The sequence below is a fragment of the Notolepis coatsorum genome (genome assembly GCF_963971535.1).
Source record: "Notolepis coatsorum genome assembly, chromosome: 14".
Lineage (NCBI taxonomy): Eukaryota > Metazoa > Chordata > Actinopteri > Aulopiformes > Paralepididae > Notolepis > Notolepis coatsorum.
The window spans coordinates 46,184,307-46,198,368 of NC_140178.1; positions in this window are offsets into that span (position 1 = coordinate 46,184,307).

Genomic DNA, 14,062 nt, shown 5'->3' on the forward strand with positions numbered 1-14,062 from the left:
GCTCTACATTGTAGATGCTGGATGGTGATCTGTGTACCGATCTGCCCTGGGAAACGCAGGGGTGGAGAGAAGGAAAGAAGGAGAGATACAGAGGGAAGCGGTTGAAGGGAGGATGAGTTGGGACTTGTACTCTGTGAGCAACAAGCCTGCCACTCCTTAAAATACCTACCTGCTATTCCCTGGCCCACACCCAACACAACCCCCCCCCCCCACACACACACACACTCACACACTCTCATATAAACACACGCACGTCCGCATGCAAAATAGAAAAGAAAAAAACACAACCTTTTCTTCCCAACAGCTATTCGTGTCATTGTCACAAGGCGGCAACAGTTTAAGGCTATACTGTGGGAGAAATGTTCCCGGAGTAATCAAATGTAGACGGTCAGGCAGGCTTGAACAATTATGGGTTTAATACACCAAGATAGGTTCAGGAAAATCAGAGTTAGCGGGGTGGTTGTGCAGCAGGGTGGTTGTGCAGGGGGGTGGTTGTGCAGCGGGGTGGTTGTGCAGCAGGGTGGTTGTGCAGGGGGGGGGGTTGTGCAGGGGGGTGGTTGTGCAGGGGGGTGGTTGTGCAGGGGGGTGGTTGTGCAGCGGGGTGGTTGTGCAGCGGGGTGGTTGTACAGGGGGGTGGTTGTGCAGGGGGGTGGTTGTGCAGGGGGGTGGTTGTGCAGGGGGGGGGGGGTTGTGCAGGGGGGTGGTTGTGCAGCGGGGGGGTTGTACAGGGGGGTGGTTGTACAGGGGGGTGGTTGTGCAGCGGGGTGGTTGTGCAGGGGGGTGGTTGTACAGGGGGGTGGTTGTGCAGCGGGGTGGTTGTGCAGGGGGGTGGTTGTACAGGGGGGTGGTTGTACAGGGGGGTGGTTGTGCAGGGGGGGGTGGTTGTACAGGGGGGTGGTTGTACAGGGGGGTGGTTGTACAGGGGGGTGGTTGTACAGGGGGGTGGTTGTACAGGGGGGTGGTTGTACAGGGGGGTGGTTGTACAGGGGGGGGTTGTACAGGGGGGTGGTTGTACAGGGGGGGGGTGGTTGTACAGGGGGGTGGTTGTACAGGGGGGGTGGTTGTGCAGGGGGGGGGGGGGGGGGGTTGTACAGGGGGGTGGTTGTACAGGGGGGTGGTTGTACAGGGGGGTGGTCATAGAGGAAAAGGAAATGCATCTACCGCTTCTTCTTCTCCTCTACAATAAAGGAGTGTTTGAGGGATGGGTCCATATCTCTCTCTCTCTCTCTCACACACACACACACACGCACACGCACACGCACACACACACACACACACACACACACACACTCACTCACTCACTTAGCTACAGAGACACACTCATCACCATGTGATCAAGCCCCATGCATCAACCGGTGTTCTCCCTCCTCACACCAAACGGCTAAAATTAGGAAATGTTTGTAAATGTTTTTTAGTTTTTCGCAGGAGATGTTGCAGAGAGTGATGGTGAGCATTCAGAGTGCTGGGGAGCACACATAAGATGTCATCTGGAAGTGAACTGAGAACTCCACACAAACACCCAACCTCCTTGAATTCAACACGTGAAACCAAACAAGTTCATCCAAACTGGCGTTATACAAATACAACAGACAATGAACTTGTTCATCTTAAAGCGGCACTTCATCCAAAAACAATGCTGATTTATTTTGCACATCATTTCATGGAAGTCCAAAAACTTTAAACCGTTCTGCAAACATTAATTTAGTTTGACAGTAATTCGAATAAATTTGATTTGATTTGAATTACAGCAAAGAAAAAATGGCAATACCTTGTCTTATAGGGACCTTATCATTTCATTGATCTGTAATTAACATAACACAAGGAGTCAATGTCCCATCACTAGTGGCCATATTCAAAACTGTCAAACTACATGAATGTGTGCAAAAACTGTTTAGAGTGTTTGTATGTGTGTGAGATTATGTGCAAAATAAATCGGCATTGTTTTTTGGTGAAGTGCCCCTTTAACCGGACACAAGGTGTGTGAACCAACGCTTTCAGACCTGGCTAGGATGTGGCATAATGTCCCACAAATCACATAAAATACAATACTAGCCTACTACATACAGAGAAATGTAACAACAGAGGCTTGTCCCTCTAAACTGTTGACTTTAAACCTGAACACATCTGCATATACAGTAGATTGATTGATTGATTGAAAACTTTATTAACAGATTGCAGAATGGGTACAATACAGTACAGCTCAATACATACAATTGTTAAGGGGATGCAGACCAGAGAAAGACTTTCGTCTTGTTTACATCAGGGTCCCCCATTTCAATTCATCATAACATACATGACATACAGATAGACAGTACTGCTACATCTATACATTTATGACATACCAGATTTGCAAATACAGTACTGTTTGTGATACAAAAAGAGTCCAGAATAGAGTGTATACATTTGACGTAGAAGTTGGTAGAGTCTATTTGAAAAGAGCTGTAGCAGACTCACCTGGCAAGTACTGAATGCCCTCAGGTACCTACTACTCAGAAACAGCCATGACAAGAGCCACAGAGGTCTGCAGATACCTAGCAGGCACACATATATATACACACAGTATATACCGGCATCCTCTTTCTCATTATCACTCACTTATCTCCACATGCTCGATAAATTCATCCAAACAAGATACAAGATTCCTTTATTGCCACACAACCAGGTTGTGGTATTTGTGATCGGTACAGAGTGTATTGAAGCTCTACAGTACATACAACTGGAACATAGATACAATTACCCCCCTTCCATACATTTACCCCCCCCCCCCCCCCCCCAAAGCACCAGTCCTCTCTTAGTAGCCAGCATGAAGCAGTCGATGTGGTATTCAAACCAACAGAGAGGATAAAGAAGGGAGGATGCTGTATTCTGAATATTCTGAAGGAGAAGAGGATCTTCAACTTACTTTTCCGCGGGTTGTCCGTCTTGTGAATTGTAGTTCCTGCTGCTCTCTAGGTTACAACTTCAGACTCAGCCCCAAAGTGCATAAACACTCACAACTACCCCTGCGCCTGCTTTTGCCCTGCCTCCGCTTTTAGGTCTCCTCCCCAAACAAACCAAATCCCTCTCTCTCTCTCTCTCTCTGACTCGCCCACTCATTCACTCACTCATACTCCTCCTCTCTCTCAAACCTAAGACTTGCACAAAAAAATCGAATTCTACACACACTCTATACACATGTACTCTACACACTCTACTCACACTCATACTCCCTCTCCCTCTATCTCTCTCTCTTTCTCTCTCTACACATTCATGCAAAGCCTCACACACACACACACACACACACACACACACACACACACACACACACACACACACACACACACACACACACACACACACACACACACACACACACACCACACATCAGCCCATATTTCGACAGCTTTGTGGTCAGGCAGTAGGGGTTAGATTTCCATCTGTGTTTTCATATTTGATGTGTTTGTCACTCAAGAGTGTACGGCTGGTCGGCCGGTGACTCACGATGTACTCAGAGGGGAACTCCCATAACATTGGACAACGACAATAATTCTGTCCAGGTTGCCGTGGAGACAGACTGAAGCCATGCCCAATCGCAATCACATTGTTCTGTTGAGTATATAAATACACTGTTTGACTCACACACAACACACACATCAACAATCCTCCATCCGACACACACACATGGGTATAGAGTTTCTTCCTCCACCCTCTCTCTTTTCCCGCCACCTCGCTAAGGAAGGATTGTCAGGATGAAGGAATGTAGTTGGTTGGGAGGGAGGAAGAGCTGGGGGTAAAGGAGTGCAAGTCATAGCTTGAGAGAGAGAGAGAGAGAGAGAGAGAGAGAGAGAGAGAGAGAGAGAGAGAGGAGAGAGAGAGGTATGTTAGGAAGTTGGCATTTTTGTTACTTATTACTGGGAGTGTTACTTAATACACGTGCCAAGTGACCAAAAATATGACACTACCCAGGACCACCAATATCTTAGATACATTTCAGTTAATTTCTCCTTTAATCTAATTTAATTTAATTAATTTGTGATGCAACCCTCAGATTATACACCGATGAGACAACTTGATTATCTGAAGGTACTAGGGAAGAATAAATTTAAATATTGGAATTTCATTAAAATTTGAAAGAAAAGTATTATAAAGAAAGGTCAATTAAAATATTACTTTGACTCCAATTCAAATGTAAATAAATAATGATTATTGATATTAAGTGAACTCACTGGTCCTTGTTTTTGGAAGAATTGGCCGGCAATACAAGCCAATAAATGTGTCACAAAGCACTATCCAATGCCTAATGATTGATTCCCATTGGTACTACAAATACAAGACTTTGAACTGTTAATCTTAAAGGGGCACTTCACCAAGAACAATGCTGATTTATTTAGCAGATAATCTCATTTAGTTTGACAGTTGTTGAGAGTAAATTAATATGGCCACCAGTGATGTCATCTGGGATATTGAAACCTTGTCTTGTGTATTACAGCTCCATGATATATTGTCATAGGGACTGTATCTTATCATTTCATTGAGCTGTAATTAACACAACACAAGGATTCAATGTCCCCGATGACATCACTGGTGGCCATATTCAAACTAATTTACTCTCAACAACTGTCAAAATAAATGAATGTGTGCAAAACTGTTTAGAGTTTTTGAATGTGTGTGATATTTATGCAAAATAAATCAGCATTATTTTATGGTGAAGTGCCCCTTTAAGCATTTTAAGCCTGCTTCAATGTGGTAATCCTACTATAAAATGAGGAAAACTCTGTCTGTCTGCATCCATTTTTCTCCTCAGTGGGTTGGCCAATCAATCTGAAATTGCACATGGACGTTGAGCATTGGCGTTGGCAGGGACTGACGAAGAAGATTTAAAAATGTTTCCAAATGTAAGTTGTTTGTGAGCATTTTTGGCAAGTCTCCCTGTAGGTCTGCATGTAGCTGTGGCGTGCACATTCCCAGCATTTTGTGGCACACGCACCCGGAAGTCTGCACGTGGTTGTGGCATGCACGGATATGGACTAGTAGATATAAATGTTGTAATTCATATTAAAATTACATTAGAATTTGTAACTAATTTAAGCCTATTTATATTGAAATGGCAGCCTTAGAAGGTACCGGTGGGTATGTCTAAAAACTTTAAAGCTGCTTCTTATGACCAGGTCTCATGGTGTCTTACTCAATCTAGGGCTGTCTTAAATACTTCGAAGCTTCGAAGCTTTGTTCGATGGCACAAGCTTCGAACATTAAAAAAAAAATCGAAGTTTAAAAAAATATATATATATATTATTATTTTTTTCAAAAAAAAATGTTTTTACTTCGATTTGTGTGTGTGTGTGTGTGTGTGTGTGTGTGTGTGTGTGTGTGTGTGTGTGTGTGTGTGTGTGTGTGTGTGTGTGTGTGTGTGTGTGTGTGTGTGTGTGTGTGTGTGTGTGTGTGTGTGTGTGTGTGTGTGTGTGTGTGTGTGTGTGTGTGTGTGTGTGTGTGTGTGTGTGTGTGTGTGTGAACTACCCATCCCAGTTAGGACAGCCGAATCCCGTCCAATCTTTCGCCGTCGACTAAAGACTGAAATGATAAAAAAAAATTAAAAATCTAACCGTGACTAACCTTACTTTATTTTGTATTACTGTCATGCACTTGTCCTAATAAACTAACCTACACTGTAACACGCAACACTTTGATGAACATTGTTACTCAGCTGATAGAGTTGTACCCTTCTTGCTGTCTTGTCGTACAGAACTTGTAAGTCGCTTTGGATAAAAGCGTCAGCTAAATGACTAAATGTAAGTGTGTGTGTGTGTGTGTGTGTGTGTGTGTGTGTGTGTGTGTGTGTGTGTGTGTGTGTGTGTGTGTGTGTGTGTGTGTGTGTGTGTGTGTGTGTGTGTGTGTGTGTGTGTGTGTGTGTGTGTGTGTGTGTGTGTGTGTGTGTGTGTGTGTGTGTGTGTGTGTGTGTGTGTGTGTGTGTGTGTGTGTGTGTGTGTGTGTGTGTGTGTGTGTGTGTGTGTGTGTGTGTGTGTGTGTGTGTGTGTGTGTGTGTGTGTGTGTGAACTACCCATCCCAGTTAGGACAGCCGAATCCCGTCCAATCTTTCGCCGTCGACTAAAGACTCACTTCTTCAACCATTATCTGAAATGATATATAAAAAAAATCTAACCGTGACTAACCTTACTGTCATGCACTTGTCCTAATAAACTAACCTACACTGTAACACGCAACACTTTGATGAACATTGTTACTCAGCTGATAGAGTTGTACCCTTCTTGCTGTCTTGTCGTACAGAACTTGTAAGTCGCTTTGGATAAAAGCGTCAGCTAAATGACTAAATGTAAGTGTGTGTGTGTGTGTGTGTGTGTGTGTGTGTGTGTGTATGTGTGTGTGTGTGTGTGTGTGCGCGCCTTGTAGAATTCCACACATAAGAAAGAAAGATACTGGGATGAATAAACAAAATAGGAAATAAAATGTAGAAATGCATGCAATACATAAATAAATATGAATCTCCATATATGAAATATAACATTTAGATAAGGTGCTACTGAGATGTTTTGGTGAGTTCTTTGTTTTTTTGTGGAAGTTGCCCTTCTTAAAAATGCATGAACATTCACTGATAATTGGTCTGTAGTGGAGTCTACAAGGTCTACATTGCCGGACCATGTAGAATCCGGACTTTGTAGACTGACATAATTCTGTGCATAGTTTAGTCTACACAGGCCATATTTCAAATAATCAAAATCTTACTTCATTCATCTTAAACATTCTTGATTTGGGGGATTGGTAGTTCCCATGAAATCTGAAGTTGTTCAAACGACAACAGCGATCCACCTTGAATTAAATCACACAGCCGAGTGAAACCTTGTTGGATGCGTCACAGTCACGAAAGGGGCTACTTAATTAATGAATCCAACCCACTTTATTTATAGAGCACATTTAAAAACAACAAAGTTTACGAAAGTGCTGTACAAGTCCCACAACATAAGATAATAAAAAGAAAAAAAAAATCGAAGCTTCGAATTAAAATCGAAGCTCGGCCCCGAAGCTTCGATTGCCAAAAAAAGCTTCGAAGGTCAGCCCTAACTCAATCTGTCAGTTTTCTATCTTTTCTTTGTTGACAAAACCAACCCGCGGTTTATCTCCGCCTATTTTATAAACCAATGCATTTGTTTACAGTGGCAACTTGCTGCCCTCTTGTAGTCAGAAAAATAGTTATTGCAGCTTTAACATGTTTGTACCTGCATTTATTGAGAGAGAGAGAGAGAGAGAGAGAGAGAGAGAGAGAGAGAGAGAGAGAGAGAGAGAGAGAGAGAGAGAGAGAGAGAGAGAGAGAGAGAGAGAGAGAGAGAGAGAGAGGAGATATTTCACTGGAAATGATTCATCATTACACACATCATTGTTACTTCATTGCTGATGATAATGATGATTGATAATGCCTTTAATAATTCCATGACAACAATAAGCTGAGCCAAACACATCTGATCAGCGCAGTGTATATCTGGACAGTGTCACGTAAGGCCACATCAGCTAGCCTCAGGTAGCCAGGCAGGCTAATAACAGGCCTGGAAGAAAGATTAGCTACTAATACTAGCAGCTCAGTGAGATTCAAAGCTATGCTATTTGTATGGTTACGTGATGGTAGGTGGGTAATGATCTTGACACACACACACAGTCATACGCACACACACACACACACACACGCACAGTTATACGCACACACACACACATATATATTGTCTTCATGTACATTCCACAGACTTACATTAATTCCCTAACCCCTTACCCTAACCTTAACCATAATAACTACATGCCTAACCAAAACCTAACCCTAACCACTAACCCTATAATAGCTCCTTTACCTTGTGGGGACCACAAAAACTAAATTAAAAACTAAAACTAGGTGTGAAAATGTTTTTTTAGTTAACTGAAATAAAAATTTAAACGAGACCTTGGGAAGAAACGAACACTAACTGAAACTATGTTGTGTAGTAAGCCAATTAAAATAAAATAAGGATATACAGAAGATGTCTTTAGTTTTAGTTTTAGACTAATTTGGTCAGATGTGTCAACGCAGCAAGCATGAGGAGGCATTGGTGCTTAATGTTCATGGAGACCAGGATGATACATGACTGTGAGTCAACTGCTTCACAAAGGCATGTGTTTGTGTTACATAATACCTTCTGAACGTCTTAAATCTCAGCCCCTCTGCTGGGCTACACTCATATCAAGTACACACACTAAAATCAAGTACACACACTAATATCAAGTGCACACACTAATATCAAGTACACATACTAATATCAAGTACACACTAATATCAAGTACACACGCTAATATCAAGTGCACACACTAATATCAAGTACACACCCTAATTAAGTACCCACCCTAATATCAAGTACGCCCAAAGTAATACACACAGAAGACAATGAGGGGTGTGCGCCACGTCCTATACTCCACGCACAAATGGACTGCATTTATATAACACTTTTATCTGAAGTGCTTGACAACGTATGCCTCACATTCACCCAGTCACTCACACACACCAACAGAAAAGTGTCTTTGCTTAAGGCCACTTCAACACACTGCTGGGAGGAGCCGGGATCGAAACGGGAACCTTCAGATGACCAGGCGACCGCTCTACCTCCTGTGCCATTGTACCACCCATGACTTTATGGTTTTGAATTTGACTCATTACCTCTGTCACTCTCATGTGATACCCTCTCTCTCTCCCTCTCTCTGCAATAGGTATTGCTATTTTTCATCTACATCATTTCATGGTGCTGCAATAAACACAACACAAGGATTCAACTACTCGATGATATCACTGGTGGGCATATTTAAACTCACTAAATGAATGTGTGCAAAACGGTTTAGAGTTTTTGGATGTGTGTGAGATTATGTGCAAAATAAATCTGAAGTCTTTTGGTGAAGTGCCCCTTAATAACGCTTAAACTCAGGAATGGCACATTTAAAACAATAAAACAATCAGAAAAGTAAGTGGACAGCTCACTTTCATTTAAAGGGGCATTTCACATATTTTAACCTGAATCTTGTCTTTAGTGTCTGCAGTTCACTAGACTAGTGAACTACAGACACTAAAGACAAGATTCAGGTTAAAATATGTGAAATGCCCCTTTAAAGGAAAGTGAACTGTCCACTTACTTTTCTGATTGTTTTATTGTTTTAAATGTGCCATTAGAGGATTGCTCTCCTCCAGATTACATCATCCGGCAGTTTCTTGGGGTGCCGATGCGGCAGAGGTCTGGATGTCGGTGAGATGTCCAATTATCACATATCTGCCTCACAACAGAACAATGGGATTCAGGTAAAAAATATGTGGGAAAAAAAGTCTGAGTCACTGACAGCTGCTCAGCATAATACCAGTTAAGAACGATACTGGGCTGGTTCAGCCACAGGTCTGGGGCAACAGGATAATGACCATGGTTTAACTGCCTGTCTATTATGACCTCAGAGGGAGCAGTGGAGCTCTAGTGAATGCTTAGCATATCTGTCCACATCCATGGTTACATTCTGATAGATGGACGGATGCATAATATGCACACACACATGTGAACGGAGAGGGAGGGAGAGAGAGAGAGCAAGAGAGGGAGAGAGAGAGGGGATAAGGGAGATAGAGAGAGGGAGAGCAAGAGAGCAAGAGGCTTTCTACCAAATCACAGCACTACTGCTGACTATGTTTACTCTCTACACACTAATTAATCATCATGCAAAGAAAAACAAGGCAAAATTGTTTGCACGTTTTATTGATTTTAAAAAGATTCTATTTGGCAAGAGGGATTATATTATAAGAATTCTCCAAATCGATGTAGAGGTAAACCTTATGACACAATTAGTCAATGTTTGTCAGTAATATGTGTAGAGAAGAAATTGGCAACAAAACAAAACTCCCTTCGCTCAAGGGAGAGACATCCTTCAGGGCAACAGCTTGTCTCCAACTCCATTTTGTCACGGCTAGATTTACTGAACCCAAAATGGAGCACACAGACAATGCAGCCAGGTCTTGGTATAACCCGAATAACGGGTGAGTTTATTATGAGAATGGTCGGGTATACAGGCAGGTGTTGGTCATCGACATATTTAACATCTACATTCATGATGTACCAGAACTGGACGAGCAATCTGGAACCCCTGGCCTAACCCTTGACAAAGATGAAGTAAAATCCCGACTCTATGCTGATGACCTCACACAACAAGAACCACAGCAGCAACTGGACCTCCTGGAGCAGTACTGTCACAACTGGGCCCTGACAGTCAACTTTAACACATTTGAAATGATGATCTTCCAAAAGAAGCCCAGCTCTCAGGAAACCAAATATCAATTATAACACACATCTACTGTAGATCACACACTATATTTTGATTACCTGGGGCTGAAAGTCAGTGCCTCTGGTAACTTTGGTCTGGGAGTGAATGCACTGAAACAAAAATAATGTAGAGGATGTTATGCGATTAGAAGACCATTTGACAAAAGAGACATACAAATTAGAATTTGGACAAAAATATTTTACAGTGTAATCCAACCAATCACCCTTTATGGTAGTGAGGTTTGGGGTCCACTCGGTTATCAGGATGAGGACAAGCATCACATAGAGGCCCTGCATGTAGAAATCTGTAGGTCCAAATTAAACATCAAAAGAAAAACACCAACCAATGCATGCAGGCCAGAATCCATCAGCTGGTTCTGAGACTTACTGATCAAATAACACCCAACACTGTTCAACCCCAGACCAGCACTGCTTTCCAACCACTAATCAGAGTAAACCAAATGATTAAATTAACAAAAGCTGCCATTCTGGAACATTGGTCGAACCAAACCAAAACTCTAAACTCTAAACAAACAAACGTAATTGCTATCTGGTCCCAAACCACGAATATACATTGGCAGAGTATCTAGCCATAGAGAAAGAGATACTAGAATGAGTGGCCACAGTTTAACCACAGATAAAGAGATACTAGACTGAGTGGCCACCGTCTAGCCACAGATAAAGAGATACTGGACTGACTGACAGACTGACTGACTACTGACTGAAGGAAGAGTCTGTGGTCACTGCACGACAGGTGAGACCGATACAGAGATGTACTTCCTCTTAAAATGTGACAAATATAAAAACATAAAAATATCAGAGTGGAATACTTAAAGAAATTTGATTTGTTAATCCCAAACTTCACAGAGATAGATGACAGTGAAATACAAGACATTCTACTAGGAGAGTGGCATACTAGCTGCACAATATGTCTGAATATGTCACTGAATGTGACAAATAATTATCTTGACATAGCCTGTTTAACATCTTTATCTAATCCATTGATTACTATTGTGAATGTCATGTTGTTGTTGTTGTTGTTGTTGTTGTTGTTGTTGTTGTTGTTGTTGTTGTTGTTGTATTATCTTATTGTAACACTGTTTCTGTGCTTTGGCAACCGTGAGTTTACATAGTCATGTACAGTAAATGTGACTATAGAGTTAATAGAGTTAATAAACTGAATGGGTCAAAACATGCAGAGGCACTGTACAAGAGATCATTCAATGTCTGTACAAGGATGTTGAGGATGTTCTATGAGTTGGTGGTGGTGGGCGCCTTCTTGTACGCTGTGACCTGCTGGGGCAGCGGACTGAGAGCAGGGGACACAAACAGGCTGGATAAGCTGGTCAGGAAGGCCAGTAACATGGTTGGGGTGGAGCTGGACTCCCTAGCGAGGGTGGCGGAGAGGAGGAACCTTGCTAAGCTCCAGGCCATCAGGGAAAACCCCTCCCACCCACTATACACAGACTTGGCTGACAGGAGGAGCATGTTCAGTGCTAGGCTCACACTACCTAAATGCACCACTGAACGGCACAGGAAGTCCTTCCAATACAATGCATCATTGTGCCTCACTGCATCACTGAGCACAGAGTGACAGTTACCATCTTCCTGGACTCTTACTTTTGAAACAGCACTGTGCAATACTACACCTACTGTCGACCTCAGTATATTTGTACTGTATTTATTTACTGTATATTTTATTCTACTCTTATCTTAGGCAATTTGATTTGTTCTGTTATTCTTATTCGTGACCTGTTCTGTCTAAATGTTTAATGTTGAGCGATTTGCAGTGTCAAATTTCCCTCGGGATAATAAAAGTATTTCTATTCTATTCTAGAGTAGACACACACACACACACACACACACACACACACACACAAGCCTGAAATACAGTTCTTAAAATAGAACAAAAGGCATTTCCTGTTGCATCATGGTCAAAGAGAATAAAGCAGCCGAAATCGTGATCTCTATAATCAAGTTATGATCATCTCCTCATGATGGTTGCCATGGATAAAAATGTATGTCACCACCATGGAAATTAGATTTGTTTCATGTGCAGACAGTGCTCCAGACTAAAAAAGCTGGAATGTTTCACACACAACTGTCAATGGAATATTTTTAAAACTGTGGCTCTGCCACGGTCAGCCAATCAGCTGTGAGAATCTTGCACATTTCCTTGACAACGCTATCAAACATTAATAATTGTTCCTAAATCTGTTGTGGATCACCACACACCGTGTACACTGTACTATACAATAATTAACTATAATAAACCCTATATTATACAACATTTAGTTCCAAAGAGTCTTTGTGATTGGATGAGAGACATTCCATGAGTGTCTAGAATCACAGTATAGCACTGGTACTTATAGCATCAGCCTGCCCCGCCCCACCTCCAACTCAACCTCACATCAGCGAGGACCTCACCTGGGCTCACAACACCCAACAGATAATAAAAAAATCCCAGCAAGTTCAAGTTTCAAGTTTCTTTAATAGTTGTCATACAGAAGTACAGAATACTTTTATACAAAATGCTTCTTTCTGTTACGCTCCAGAGACTGTGCTAGACAAAAGATAAGTATAAAATAGTATAGCATGTAAAAATAGAAGTCACGTACGTAGACAAAGTGTTCAGTATATACATATGTACAATGTTCGATGCAGAATAGAGTAACTGAGTTACCGTACAATATACAATATACTATGCAATATACTAATATACAATACTATATAGTGCAAAGCAGAAATGGGATGAGGTACAATTTACAGTAAGGTGTACTGAGGTATGGGTTGTAGTGCAAATCCTTTACCAATAAATATAAAGTGTGTCTAGGTGTTCTAAAGTGTGGAGAGTGGGTGCTGCAGTGTGTTGTTTGTTTAAAGTGAGTGTGTGCGTATGGATGTGTGTGTTGTGTTGTGAGTGCATTTGATGGTTGTTGCATAGTGTTATTGTTCGTTGAGCAACCTGATGGCCTGGGGATAGAAGCTTCTTCTGAGTCTTTCTGTGCTTGCCATGAGACTCCGGTATCGCTTGCCTGACCGCAGCAGTTCAAAGAGGCAGTTGTTTGGGTGGCTGGAGTCCTTAATAATTCTCTTAGCCTTACCCCTGCACCGCTTGTTGTAAATGTCTTGGAGAGTGGGAAGCCCCCCTCCAATTGTGCGTTCGGCTGAACGTGCCACTCTCTGTAGTCTGTTTCGGTCTTGTGCGGTGCTATTCCCAAACCAGGAGGTGATATTGCCAGTCAGGATGCTCTATTGTACATGAGTAGAAGTTCTTAAGGATCTTCTGACTGACTTGGAACTTCCTTAGGCGCCTGAGGAAGTAGAGGCGTTGTCGTGCCTTCTTCACAACACTGTCAATGTGTGTGGTCCATGTCAAGTCCTCGGATATGTGGGCTCCAAGGTACTTAAAACTGTTCACTCTCTCAACCGGTGCCCCGTCGATGCTGAGGGGGCTGTAGTCCCTGACCCCCGACCTCCTGAAGTCCACAATCATCTCTTTTGTTTTGCTGACGTTCAGGGAGAGGCAGTTCTCCTGACACCACTGTGACAGATTCTCTACCTCTTCCAGGTAGGCCCTCTCGTCGTTGGCAGAGATCAGGCCCACCACTACTGTGTCATCAGCAAATTTGATGATTGTGTTGTTGTTCCGCTGTGCCACACAGTCATGTGTGTACAGGGAGTAGAGGAGGGGGCTCAGAACACAGCCCTGGGGGGCCCCTATGTTGAGCGTGACTGTACTTCCTGGGGGGCCCCTATGTTGA